Source organism: Stegostoma tigrinum, unplaced genomic scaffold, assembly GCF_030684315.1.
Source record: "Stegostoma tigrinum isolate sSteTig4 unplaced genomic scaffold, sSteTig4.hap1 scaffold_156, whole genome shotgun sequence".
Classification (NCBI taxonomy): Eukaryota; Metazoa; Chordata; class Chondrichthyes; order Orectolobiformes; family Stegostomatidae; genus Stegostoma; species Stegostoma tigrinum.
The window spans coordinates 379,654-394,817 of NW_026728097.1; the positions used below are offsets into that span (position 1 = coordinate 379,654).

The 15,164-nt window shown below is 44.6% G+C and overlaps 1 long non-coding RNA gene across 1 annotated transcript; it reads left to right on the forward strand.

The window, feature by feature from the left end:
• The first annotated feature begins 4,376 nt into the window (after positions 1-4,376).
• Positions 4,377-11,915, forward strand: LOC132207777 (uncharacterized). Its single transcript, XR_009443805.1, has 2 exons — positions 4,377-7,018; positions 8,288-11,915. It is a non-coding gene; the product is annotated as an uncharacterized LOC132207777 (long non-coding RNA).
• The last annotated feature ends 3,249 nt before the right edge of the window (positions 11,916-15,164 follow it).

Below are 15,164 nucleotides of genomic sequence, written 5' to 3' on the forward strand. Positions count from 1 at the left end.
GAAACCACAATGGGACAAGAAATCCTTTCCACGGACCCAGGTTTTCTCCACAGTGAGGACGGGTGGGGTTCAGGCATTGGCCAGAGGCCTGTTCAACAGGCTGCACACCGCGGGGCCCATGTGAGTTGTATTTGTTTATTAACTCAAGATTTGAATTCCTCTGGTGTACCCTGGTTTTCTTTTAAGAGCCTCCAGGTAACTTTTAAAACCTTTTGAATCCTGGGGTTAAAGAAAGAAGCCTGGGATTTGACACAAACATGTTAATTCTCCTCCAAGTGAGTGTCTGACAGACAGGATTCCCCACGGAGGAAATTAAAACCATAAATGTGAAACTCTCTCCTAAGACTCATTCTCACTTCAGAGTAATGTGTGATGTGTGGAGGCCAGGATGAAAAAAAATTGATAACCACATAACTAAAACATTATTTGGCCATTTTACTTCAATGCCCTGAGTATCTGCAAGGGCATCTCTGTCTTTCTCTCCATGTCTCCTCTCCTGAACCCCCTCCAGCTTCCTCTCATTGTCTTTTTTTTCAAACAAACAGAAACAGTGGGGGAGTTAGAAATAATTTGCAATAGAAAGTTTTTTTTTAGCAAAAAAACACAGATGTATACAAGAAGGGTGTGTGGAAGGGAGCGAGGTAATGGGGCAAGATATATTTTTGTATCTGTGCTGGGAAAGGGAGACAGGATCTGGGGGAGGAGGCATGTTGTTGGGGAGAGAACTGGGGTCTCCAATATCTCTTCACTGCCCAGCTCCAATCACTTTGTTCCAGAAAGTGCCATCCACCAAATTACATCTTGGGATGGAGGGGGTGTTTTTTGTCCCAAAGAAACTGATAGCCTCTTCCCTGAATGGAAATTGTGATTTCAACACATTTTGGAGCAGGAATCAATGACCTGCAGCATTACTGGCACAGAATGCTGGGAAACAGAGCCCCAGTTTAGAAAAACAGAATATCCTCAAATATCAATGTCACAGACTTTTTAAAAGATAAAGATTACAATGCTCAAGATTAAATCTGGGAGAGCGAGAGAAAAAGATCAGGGGAGGGAAGTGAGAGAGGAACAAAGACAGAACGATAAAAGAGTTAGAAGGGAGAGAGAGAACGGCACACAAAGAGGTGGGAAAGAGAGAGAGTGAGAGAGAGATATCAGAGGGGCAGGGGAGACGCAGAGAGAAAGAAAGAAATATGTTGAACTTCATAAATGGCAAGATTGGTCCCTCTTTGTCAGCCTGGAGCCAGAATTGAGCCCTTACCCAGCATCAGTGAGACACACAATCTGTCTGCAGTCACACTGCTGCTTGTGGGATCTTGCTGTGTGTCAAATTACCTGCAGTGTGGCCTACATTGCAACAAGATGCCCAGTGTCCAAATGTTGTTTACAGAGCCTTTGCTATTACATTTTCTTTGTCTCTCTGTCTCACTCCGTCCATCTCCTTCTCCACGCACCTTCCTCAGGCTGGGGTCTTCCTCCCTTTCTCTCTGACCATATTCTGGCTCTTTCTTTCTCTCTTACTTTATCTCTTCCCCCTTTCCCTCTCTCCATTGCCATTCCTCAGTTTAGGCCTTCCCCACTCCCACCACTCTGTCCAGACCGTCCCACCATTTTAGACAGTCAATGCCGCAGTGTGACAGGTCAGGGTTACTAAATGGCAGGGGTGACAACATTTCAGACACAGAGGTATAATTCAGAGACAGTGTTGGGGGGAAAGGGAGATGGAGACAGAGTGAAAAAGCTTAGAAAGGCGGGGATGGGAGTGAGTTCGGAGGGCAGTGGGAGTGGGGAGGTGGGGATGTATAGGAGGCGGGGAATAGATACAAGGGCTGGGGGAGGTGGGGGTGGGGTTTCCAGTCATTGAATATTTAAAATGCAGAGAAAATTGTTCACAACACCTGAGTAAGATGGCAGCCTGAGATAGACAGAATGAGACAGAGACAAGTCGGAGAGATACACAGACATGAGGGGAGGGGGATGACTGTCTCAGCCTTTGCAGCCTCTGGTTTCGAACTGTGTTTGTGATGTGTTTCTACTGGAATGCAGTGAGACTGTGTTGGGATCTTGCTGTGTGGTTGCTCGTTCATTCCAATTTTAGCCACTTCTGGGTGTTGTGTATGGGGATGGGGAGAGGGGAGGGCGGGGGGGGGGGGGGGGGGCAGATCAGGAATCCTAACCCTATGTGAAGCTTTGTGAGTCATATCTGTGTTTCAGATGGGGCCATGAGGCAGCAAGCAAAACATGGAAGGTACAGGCACCACTTGAATGAAGTGTATTGGCGAGCTGAAGGCAATAGGGGAGGGGAGGGGAGGGGTGAGCTGGATACTCCTGTCCATCCATCAAACTGCTTTCTCTTCTGCATTTCATCTTGGAATATCTGGGAGAAACTGTGCTGGGACATATTGTCATTTTAGTGGAGAGTTTGGGGTAGGATGGGGATGCCAGGATGTGGGAAAGGAAGAGTAGGATCCCACGACCTCCCCCAACTATCCCATGGCCCAATCCCACCTCTTGGCCCGTCTTGGCCTGTCTGCGAGGTTTGGGGGTGAATGGAGGGAACTGTTCCCATTGACTGGGACCTTATTCTGATATGTGGGAGGGGTGGGGGTGAGGGAGTGGGGGTCACTGCAGGCTCCGGGACAGGGGAAGGGCTCAGCGTTACAAGGGTGTAGAAACGGCAGGGTATGACATCCCACCCCCACTCTCTCTATGCCAGTGTTCAGAACGAGTTTAACCTTCTCCATCAACGTGTGGCCATTTTCACATTTTGCTCTTCGTGGGACCCTGCACAGCGAGGAGTGTGGGGGTGGGGTTGGGGTGAAGATGGGAGTGTTGGGGGGAAAAGGAATACAGCTGAACCAGGTAGAGGTGGGCATGTTTAGGGGGGCTAGGTACAAGATCTAGGGAGGTGGTGGTGAGTGGTTAACTCCCGTGTTCAGTCCGAGCCAGCTCCAAGTTGAAATGGGGGAGTGTAATATTTGCTGGCAGGCTCAGTGGGGGAGAGGCATGCTTTCACATTGCAGCCCGTGGAGGGGGTGGGCCGGGCTCCGACAAGGTGTTGAGGGAATCCCTCAGCGGTCCCACACACAGCTGCCGGCGGGATCTTACTGTGCACCACTGCAGCCTGTAGGTCACCCTCACATGTGATGCAATGCTGTCCACAGGGCCCTGGCCTGAGTCTGCTGATAGCCTGATAGTGAGTGTCGTGAGAGGGTGTGTTGTCCCTCTATCACCCCCACTACCTCAGCCGAGACCCACCCCACCTCCCATCACCCCCTCAACCTCCAAAATGTGACATTGACATTGCAAATACCCACGAGACACAGCGGGGAGATGGGAACACATGGCAAACGTGAGGCAGGAGAGGGCATTTCTATTGAAACATCGAGGAAATGGGGGGAGTGAGGGACATTGATCATTCTCGAGCAGGAGAAAGTCAACAGAGATGGATCCATGGATAGGGGCAGAGACAGAGACAGGGAGGGAGAGAGACAGGCGACTGGACACTTTGGAAGGTTCATCGTTAATATTTCATGTAGAAACAGCACCAATCCCAGGTGGAACGGGCATGGGGTTTGTGCCTGGTTAATGGGAGTGGCCAGAGGGGAGCATTGGTCATTTCTTCGTGTTTTTTTACCACATCGCCAGAGTGTCAGAGAACAAGCTGTGGGGGGGGACAGGTTAAACACTGAGTGGGGAGATGGAGATGGACAGAGACACAGGCTCCGGGGAGTGACTCCCCACCACTGAGTTTCTGCCCAGCCTCTCAGGAAATAAACCCTGGGGGCAGTCAGAAAGCATCTGCCCCTTGATCTCAGTTGAAATCTCTTCAATTTCTCTGGGTTTAAAACCAGGGGAAAGTGCTGATAAAATGGGGAAATGTTGGAGGTCAGTCAGTGGCGGGATTGCCTTTGTTTCTGTTTATTTTTATTTCCATTTAATTTGCTCAATTTCTGTCTGTCTGTTTTTCTCTCTCTCTTCCCCCACATCCCCTCCCAAAAAAACAGGGCACCTCTGTCTCTCTCTCTGTCTTTCTGTGCTGGGGCAGGCGGGGAGATATCTGACACTGAAGCTTGCAGACAGAGTAAGGCACACAGATTCTGGGATTGGGGGTGTGGGATGTGTGAGGGGGTGTGAATCCCAGCCCTGGAGTAAATATCTCTCCTGCCCTTCCCCTCAAACAGAAACACTGGGACAGCCCTGAGGCAGTTTGAGACATCTTCCTGTTCCCCGCTCTCTGGGTTTAAAATCAGGAGCTGTGCTGATGTTTGGGTGGGGAGGGCGGGGTGGGGTGGGGTGAGGAGAGTGTGAGACTGTGGGTGTTCAGGCATGTTCAGCAGTGGGATCTTGCTGTGCTGGGTGGGGAATGTCTCAGATTGCTGAAGCAGCAAGCGGTGAGATTTTGCTGTGCTTTCGGTGCTTTTTAAAAATTTTAATCCATTTTCATTTCTCTCTGTCTTACTTCCACCCCCAAGGAGATTTTATTCAGGAGCTGAAACTCGGGATGATGCAGAGTCAGAGAGAAGCAAATCATTCTGCAGTGAGGAATCGTCAGACAGGAGCTGGGACCAGAGAGAGAGAGACCGAGAGAATTATAATCAACCATCTCGTGTCCTTGTCGTTCAATTCCACACTCACATGCTCATGGGGGAATGAATTATGGGGCTCAGGCAGTCTCTGGAGTTTGGACCACAAGGGCGTGAGACCTGGGCTGGCGCTTGGGGGAGACAAAGGGACAAAAATGGGGCTGCTGCACAGTCTGATCCCACAGATTTTACTGCCTTCCTCTGCCTTCATACTCCCAGCTTCTTGTCTCTCTCACAGCTTTCTATAAATCCCCATCTCCCCTCCATCCTTCAAATCTCCCCCTATCTACTGTACACAGGCTGTTAAAAGCAGAACAGAGTGGGGATGAATTCACAGGTTGATGCTAGGGTAATAGAATGGGGATGGGTTCAGAGGGCAGTGCTAGGGTAACAGAATGAAGATGGGTTCACAGGCCAAGGCAAGGAAAACAGAGTGGGAATGCATCACTAGATCATTGCTAAAGCAACAGTGTGGGGCGGTGTTCAAAGGCCATAGCTGGTAGAACAGAGGCGGGGTGCGAGGAGAACAGAGGATGCATTCACAGGCTGCTGCACAGGGACATACTAAGGAAGGGTTCTCTGGCCTATGCTAGCACAACAGAATGGGGATGGGCTCACCGGCCATTCCTAGGTATAATAGTGTGGGAATGAGTTAACAGGCCATTTTCTATGAGAACAGTTTCAGCATACGTTCACACATCGCTGTTAGGAGAACAGAGTGTGGGATGGGTTTATAGTCTATGGCTAGAGTAACATTGTTAGGATGGGTTCATAGGCCATTGCAAGGAGAACACAGTGGGAGTGGGTTAACAGATCATTGCGAGGGGAACAAGATTAAGATGGGCTCACAGGCCATTGCTAGAGGAACAGAATGGGGATGGGATCATAGACTATTGCTATAAAACTAAATTGGGATTGGGTTCCCAAGTCACTGCTAGGAGAACAGTGTGGAGATGGTTGAACAGTCTGGTGCTAAGGCAAAAGCGTGAGGATTGGTTCACAGGCTGGTGCAAGTGATACAGTATTGATGGTTTCACAGACTGTTTCTAGCAGAGCAGATTGGGAATGGGGTCACAGGCAGTTGTCAGTGCAGCAGAGTGGAGGTGGTTTCACAGGCCGTTGCTAGGGGAAGAGAGTAGGGATTGGCTGACAGGCTGTTACTAAGAGAACAGAGGCAGGATCAGTTCACACGTTGTTGCTACGAGAACATTTTGTGGATGTTCAACAGGTTGTTGCTTGGGGTACATTGGAGATGTGGTCACAGTCTTTTGCAATGAAATTGGGGATGGGTATGAGCCTGTTTCAAGGGGATCAGAGTGGGGATGGATTCATAGGCCTTTCCAAGGGCAACCGTCTAAGGATCTGCTCATAGGCCTTGACTCGGGCAAGACAGTGGCAATGGGCTCACAGATTGTTGCTGGGGGAACAGATTGGGAATGTTTCACATGCTGTAGCTACAAGAAAAGACTGGTCGTGTGTTAATAAGTTGTTGCAAGAAGAAGGGAATGCAGACGTGTTCACAGGTCATTGGTAGAACAGTGGAGATGTGTTGACAGGCCATTGCTAGCTTAACAGAATGGTGATGGGCTTACAGGCTTTTGCTCTTGGAGAAGAGTGCGGATGGTACACAGGGAGAGAAAAAGTGTAGAACCGACACAGAGAGAGATCAACAGACAGACCGAGAGGGAAACAGAGGGATGCACAGATTGATTTGTTGTCACATGTACTGAAATACAGTAAAATGTTTTGTTTATGAGTGGTCCAGATCAGATCGGAGCCAGGCAGAGTCAGCATGGTTTACAAAAAGGAAGTCACGCTTGAGGAAAACGTTCAATTAAAAAAAACACTAGCCCAATCACTGTAACTCCTGGGAAACTCGGGCTGCAAATCACAGCACTCGGTCCCCACTGAAATCAACTGATTCACAACACCCCGATTTTGCATCTCTTTTTGCTTCTGGCCCTGTCTCACCTTCACCTCCCTCAGCCCAGCCAGATCCAATGTCAATTAGTGTTCAATGCCAATGCAGGCCAATGGCAAATCCAATGTTTACCTGGAAAGCGAGCTGGAGGAACATAAGACACAAGGTGTTACAATGTGATGGGGTTGTCGATGACAGGTTAGAGAGGCACAAGGATCTCATCTTTATGCTCCCATGTACTAGTTAGATGAATATGCTCAGTGCACATTACCCCTTCTACATTCATCAGTCTTGTGCTTGTGTTTAAGTTTTGAAAATGGCTTTGAATGTGAGACAAGTGGAGCTGTAACAATCCCGTGGTATTCAGCAGCAAAAAAAACCAATCAGGCTTTTCCAAAATGGGTATCTTCTGAGATCGTGAGCCACATGGAAGAATGAGAACTGTCTCACTGGGGCTCGCCATGTCTACTTTCAAAGTCTGCTCGAAGTGATCAGAAACTTTGCTGAATTTGTAAGTTTATCGAGAGTAGTGCTGGAATACAGGGAAATTGCAAAGTTTAGTCATTTGTTAAACAGAAGTTGCAAGAATATATCCAACTGTTACAGACAAGCCAATTTACTTTGGTTGCTTGGAAACTTGTAGACGCAACGGTGAAGGCAAAATGAAGAGTTACATGGGCAAAGATCAGTCAATTCATGGGAAGTTGCCATATATTTCTCCAGGAGACATGATGTTAGTTAACTTGCTGTTAATGACCTACGTTTTCTTTTCAACGTGTGAAATATGGGGTTGATCAGAGGAATACAGTTCATGTTTGTCCAAGACTTCCAGAAAGTATGTGATTCAATGTTATTGAGCTGACCCGTGAGCTTATGTATTTGGGGAAAATAACTACAATAACAATACATGTACAAAATTGGCTGAGAGAAAGGAAATACAACAGTGGCTTTGGATATTTTTTGGGATAGTTGAATGAATCTATTGAAATTCCCTCGGTGGCAATGTTGAGACCCTTGTGTTTTCCAAATATATATTAATGCTCTAAACATAGGACTACAGGGAACAGGATCAATATTTGTGCATACGTTAGGATTTGGAAACAGAGAAAAATGTGAGCAGAATGGTACAAAGAAGAACAACACAGCAAAGGAACAGGTGCTTTGGGCCACCAAGACTGTGCTGATACATGATGCCTTTCGAAACTAAAAATCTTTTGTTTCTGTGCAATCCATATCACTCTATTCTCTGCCTATTCACCTATCTCTCATATCCACCTTTACCACCCCCTCTACTAGTGTATTCCAAGCACTTACAACCCACTGTCTAAACGCTTGCCTCTTACATCTCCTTTAAACATACACCCTTTTGCCTTAAACTTAGATCCCATAGTAATCGACATTTTCACCTGAGAAAATACTTCACTCTCCATTCAATCAATGCCTCTCGTAATTTTCTGGAAACTTGTGTAAAGTTAGTGGGGTGTGTGGATCAGAGGTGGATGAATTTCAATGTGGAGAAGTGTCAGGTCATACATTTTAATGGGATGAATGTACATCAGCAATATAAAATAAAGGGTACATCTCTAAAGGGGTTGCAAGGATAGAATGACCTGGGTATATATGTGCATAAGTAATTGAACATAGAAGGACAGATTAGAAGAGAACTTAATAGAATCTACAATATTATATTATTTAATTATTTATTAATTACATGGTTTATTAATTTACTTATTTTTTCTCAACGGCAATGACCTGGGTTTTGTTTCTCGGTTTCATTCAGGCACATTAGGATTGCAGCACGAGCAAGTGGCCAATTTCTGGTTGGGTGGATGGAGAAGCCTGATTCATTCATATGAAAACCTAGGATAGAAACTTATGGCCCTGAGGAGACGCTATCCTCAAATTGAGTGACTGCTGGCCACGCTGAGGGATATTGTACAGCAGGGAGAATAGTCAGTCATCCTGAGCTATGAAGAGGGGATGTTGTGAACATCTGTACTGGACTGATGGATGGATTTTTGAAACTCCTTTTATCAGAGCTCAGAGTGGCTGGTACACACAGCAAAACCCAAATCAATTGAAATGATTATCTCTTCTGAATGGCTCGCTCTGGCTGATGGAGATTGATTTTACAAACTAACTCATAGAATTTCCACGGAGTAACCTCAGTTACATCACCCGATTCCAAGGGATTTCCTTAATTTTGAAACTATTCTCTGACATGGAACTTTTGAAATCTTTCCAGCTACAGGTTCCAGCAGATTGTAATATTGTAATCAATAAGACTGTTTCAGGGCTAAATATTTTTTAATGAGTCATTAATAATTTAAGGATTTTATTGTTGTCCTGTGTTATTTGGGAGAGGTTCAATGTCTCTGCATCTGGAGTGACACCTTTGCTGTGGGATCTGAATCCATGTTCATCTATTGCTCTCTTTCACTGATGTTTGATGACTAGCATCGGAATGGTGGGCAGACGGCACACTCTGTGCTGTAAATCTGTATAACTCTGTCCATCTGTATGGTTTTATGACCCTTGCTTTCCTTGATCACCTCTCTGCCATTGTCGAACTTCCACTGCCTCCAATCCTGCATGTATTTTAGATTCTGTTTCAGGCTATACATTTACTGTGTCTTCTCCCACTGCCCATCCCCTCACTATGTGCGACTGGCTTACCAGCATGATGTTCCCACATTATCTTTCACAGGAATTGTTTCTTAAGTGCAACAGTTCACCTGTTTTCCACTTCGGAGACAATATTAACAATCACATTCTGCAGCATTCCTCACCTCCACCTAAAGGTTGGGAGATTTTGGCAAACAGCATTTTCTTTTGTCTCTTCACAATAGATAACGCATTAGCCACAGCCAACCAGTTTGTGCTTACAGTGCTCAAATATTAATAGTGCCCAATTAATATTAATAACACCTCCTTCAACTCAACCAGACAGGGGCCAGCCCTTCTTTAGTTGAGGTCTCCAGTGATGCTTTGAAAAATCAGAGTCAATCTGTCTGCGTGAAATTTAAACAAAGTTTGGTCATCATCTAACTGGTGCATTTTCCTTTGCAATGCCTTGACCAATCAGAGTCTATTATTCGCCCAGGTCAGTACAGTATAAAACGTTTGCTCCCTTTCCATTGGTGCTTATTGTGAATGAACCGAAGTGTGCAAGACAAAAAGCTTTGATGAAACTTGCCTTTTTTGCATACAGTTGGACATTATTGAACTGTTGTACATTGTTGTGGCTCGGCCTCTCTCACAATGCCACCACACAAGGCCTTATAGATGATTATGGAGGAACAATGTGTATTGTGGTTGATTAATTATTTCAATAAATAAAGAGAGGACAGAACTGTGAGCATCGGCCCCTTATAAAATGAGCTTTGTAAAGGGTAACATTGAGGAGCTAGGAAAGGGCAGGAGAGTTAAACAAATACTTTTCAACAATATTCACATTAGGGCATTCTTGCAACTTTAAAATACACAAATATAGTCAAGCAGCAAAAAGGGGAGGAAATAACCATAACAGGAGAAAACATACTGTGGTCAATGAAGTATTTCAAAAGATAAAAAGAGAAGAGAGCTGTGAACATCGGCCCCTTAGAGAATGAGATTTGTCAGTGATAATGAGGAGCCAGGAAAGAGCAGGGGAGTTAAACAAATAATTTTAATCAATCTTCACAGTAGGGAACACTTACAACATTACAAAAAAATTAAGTAGTTCAGCAGCACAAAAGGGGAGGAAAGAACCATAATATTGATCAGAAGAGAAAAAGTATTTGTGAAAATAATAACCATTGACAAAGAAAATAGTGGTCGGCCGTTTGGTCATTCAAACCTGCTCCAACATTTAACACGATCATGGCTGATCATCCATCTGTTCCTGCTTTCTCTCCATACTCTGATCCCTTTCACCCCAAGGATTATATCCAAATCCTTCTTAAATACATTCAATGTTTTGGCTTCAGGTGCTTTCTGTGGCAGATAATTCCAGAGGTGAGGAAATTTCTTCTTATCTCAGTCCTAAATAGCTTGTCGATGACAGGTTAAAGAGACACTAGGATCCCATCTTTATGCTCCCATGTATGCCCATATCCTAAAAGTCATGGTTCTGGACACCCTGTTTATTGAGAACAGCCTTCCTCTGTTTATCCTGTGTAGCCCTGTCAGAATTCTTTTGTTTCTATGAAAGACCACTCTTCTGAACTCGAGTGAATATAGTCCTAACTGATCCAGTCTTTCTTCACATGTCAGTCCTGTCATCCCAGGAATCATTCTGGTCAACCTTCATTGTACTCCCTTCACAGCCAAAGCATTCTTCCACAAGAATAATGAGACCAAAATTGCACACAAGAATCCAGCTATGGGCTCACTGAGACCTGTGGAATCACAGAAGGACGTTCCTGCTCCTGAATCTGAATCCTCTCGTTAAGAAGGCCAAAAGAAACTAACTTGTGCTTGGGACATTTGAAAACAAAGTGTAAGTTTTGTGTTAAATACAAAGCTAATTTATTTGCCTTTTACTCAGAAAATAAAAACCTATATTTTCAGGAAAGTCAATTTAACATCAGTAGAAACAGACAACAATGAAATGTGTTCATTACCGAACATAATTAATAGCAAAATGCAACCACTGTGGTTATTTGTGAATTCACTCATGTTTTTTTTGGGGGGGGGGCAGCAGGGGGGGTTGTCGGGTGTTTGAGTGAATCCCTTCCCACATTCAATGCAGGCGAACGACCTCCCTCCAGTCTGAACATCACTGGCATACAATGAGGTGAAATGATCACCTGAACCCAGTTTGAAAGTGAAAGCACTGGAACGGTCTCTCACCTGTGTCAACACATTGATGGATCATCAATTGTTGAGGACTTTTAAAGCATTTTCTGCAATCTGAACATTCAAAGTTATTTCAATAATGTGAGCAAGTTCATGGAGGCTAATTGTTCAGAATCTTTATACCATTTCCCACATTCTCTGGTCAGAATGAACTTGCTCGTGTTTCAGCAGGTACAATGATCTGACGAATCTCTTCCTGCACATGAAGCAAGTGAACGGTATCTCCCCTGTGTGGATGCATTGGTGTACAGCGAGGTTACATATTCATCTGTACCCAGTCCCATCATGAGAGTATCTTATTGGGCTCTCAACAGTGTGAACATGTTGATGGGACATCAGTTCTCCAGAACATTTACAGCATTTCCTGCAGTCTGAACATTGAAAAAGGTCTCTCATTAGAATGAACTTTCTGGTGTTTCACCAGGTCAGATGAGTGAATGAAACACTTCCTACATATGGAATAGATGAACGGTCTCTCCCCAGTGTGAATGTGCTGGTGTATTGGGAGTTTAGATGATCGCTTGAACCGAGTCGCACAGTGAGAGCACCTGAATGGTTTCTCACTAATGTGAGATATTAGTTCTCTCGAACTTTTCTCGCAATTCCTAGAGTGTGGATATTTTAAAGGTCTCTCCCCAGTGTGAACGTGCCGGTGAGTCAGCAGATGGGATGAGTGAGTGAATCCTTTCGCACACTCAGAGGAGATGAACTGCCTCTCTCTTATATGAACTTGCTGGTGTGTCAGCAGACTGGATGATCAAATGAATCCCTTTCCACAGTCAGGGCTGGTGAACGGTCTCTCTCCAGTGTGACCACACTGATGACTTTCCAGGGAAGATGGATATTTGAATTCCTTCTCACAGTCCTCACGTTTCCATGGTTTCTCAGTGTGAACACTGGTTTTGGCTTCCATGATCAAAGCCTGATGATATTCAAGACATGATGAATTCAACATTTCGTTAGAATCTGCAGCGAGATTTGAGTTCACTGACTGCAAATGCTCCAACTTCCTGTAAAATGAATAACAGACAGTAAGAAGAAAATATGACCCACAGGGAAAAAGGCAGAACTTTAAAACTGGACTGAATACATCTGATCATTTGTGCAATAGACAGTGGACAATGCGACCATGAAAGCTCTTGGATTGTTATAACAATAGAACTGGTTCAGTATTGAGCTTCAGTGAAAGGAACTGGCTGCCAAATCTGGGGCTGCATAAAGGTGTTCTTTGTGGGAAAACTGAGAAATAGGGAGAGCATTAATGGAGATGGGCTTCATATGGGCAGCACGGTGGATCGGTCGTTAGCACTGCAGCCTCACAGCACCAGGGACCTGGGTTCGATTCCAGCCTTGAGCGACTGAGTTTGCACATTCTCCCTCTGTCTGTGTCGGTTTCCTCCCACAGTCAAAAGATGTGCAGGCTCGGTGGATTGGCCATGCTAAACTGCCCATAGTGTTCAGGGGGGTGTGGGTTATTGGGGGATGGGTCTGGATCTGGGTGGGATGCTTCAAGGGGCGGTGTGGACTTGTTGGACCGAAGGACCTGTTTCCACACTGTAGGTAATCTAATTCATCTGCCAGTAATTCTAACAACCTCCCAAACTCACCAGACAGAAACACAAGATCAGGTGGTGCATGGAAAAACCATCACTTCCAGGACTCTGAGCAGCAGATTCAGACTGGAAAAGATTATTGACTTGCTCAATATGTCAGAATGCATTTTATTAAAAATTAAACCTGCTGAAAAAATAGGGATTCTGACAGTCAGAGTTTATTTTAGCCTCTAGTTCAGTTAGAATGTAATACTTTGCCAATGATTTTCTGTATCATATAACCTACTCTGCAAATAACATCTTTCTTCAGGCTATTTTCAAGTTTTTGCAAGAAGAAAATAAATGATGAATCATTTGTACCTTACACATTTTAATTACTGTCCTCACTGCTTATGACGGGGACTGTACCACATAGTGAATAGAAAATACAGATTGGGCTATTATTCTGCAGAAAAAAAATCCATTCCGTTTGCAAGCTGCGCCATGACTTTCATTTTAGCTTCCCAACCCAGACAAAATCCTCTGTTAAGAACAAAGAACAACATAGCACAGGAACCAGCCCTTTAGCACTCCAAGCCTGTGCCTGCACATTCTAACCCTCCATGCTAAAAATGCCTTGATTCACAGGATCCGCATTCCTCTCTTCCCTTCCTGTTCATGTATTCAGCCAGGTGCTTCTTGACTGCTGCTGCTGCGTCTGCTTCCATTGCCTCCTGTGGCAACACATTTCAGGAACTCAGCAACCTTTGTGTGAAAAGCTTGCCTTGCTTATCTCTTTCACACATTCCCCCTGCAGCTTGAACTTGTGTCCTCTAGTAATTTATCCCTCTGCCCTGGGGGGAAAAAAGTCTCATACATTCCGCTCTATCCATGCCATTCACGATCTTATAAACTTCTCTCAGGCCACCCTCTCAACCTGCTGCGTCCCAGTGTAAACAAACCAAGTCTTTCCAACCTTTCTTCAATGCTGAACTCCCCCATAACCATGCAACATCCTGGGAAACCTATTCTATACCCTCTCCAAAGCATCCACATCCACATGTGGTGTCCAGAACTGAATGCAATATTCTAAGTGTGGCCTAACTAGAGTTCTACAAAGCAGCAGCATAACTTGCCTGTCCATATCGCCATTGCACCTTCCAATGAAGGCAGTCATCCCAAAGGCCTTTTATACTAAATTATCTACCTGCACCATCACTTTCAGTAGCCTGTGGACCTGCACACCCAGATCCTTCTGCATATCAATGTTCCTAAGAGTTCTGCCATTTACTCTATAATTTAAACCTGTACCTGACTTTCCAAATTACATCCCCTCATATCTGTCCAGATTAAACTACATGTCATCTTTCTGCCCATAACTCCAATTTATCTATACTCTGCTGTATCATCTGACAATCCTTCTCACTATCTGCAACTCTACCAACCTTTGTATTGTCCGCAAACTTATTGATTAGACCAGCCACGTGTTCTTCCAAGTTATTTATATAGACCAGAAACAGCAGAGGTCCCAGCACTGATTCCTGTGGAACACCACTAATCAAAACCCTCCATTCTGAAAAGTATCTTTCCACTGCTACACCCTGTCTTCGATGTAGCTATCTCTCCAGCTCATGTGACATCATCCTTTGTACCAGTTTGCCCTGATAGACTACTGCGCCATTCTAATGAAGCTCGCACGACTTGAACGCACAGCAGCTTTCTTTCAATTTGGCACTTTCCAATCTTCCAGATTGAATGTGGAATTCTGCAGTCCCTGAACCATCAAACAGTTATAAGGATCTGGAAAACTTGACCTGGAAATATGCTGGTACTGATGTCATGTTCAGTCTGTTACTGCTCGTCGTCAATTCCCCACTCAGTGGAAATAGTTTCTCTGTAACTCCGCTAACAGTCACTAATCATATTCCCAAGACTTTGATCAAAAATATTTCTTATTAATCAATTTCCAGGGATACCTCTCACAGAATGAAGTGATGTGTTTTAGCAGAAGGGATAGGTAGAGGCAATAACACAACACTAAAGAGTGTGCAGATTCTGAGGGATTCACATGCACAGATATTTGAAAGTAATAAATAGATTAATTCATCAAAGCAAATTTGATGTTAATTGATTTCAAAAAAATACTGAATCAGCATTTGAGAGAAAAATGCAAAGGTGCAGGGATAAAACAAGGGAATAGGACTGACTGGATTGCTCCAGACATTTGGCATGGGCTAAATGGTTTGCACTTTTTGATTTTTTTTAATATGGGCCTTCTTGTATTCC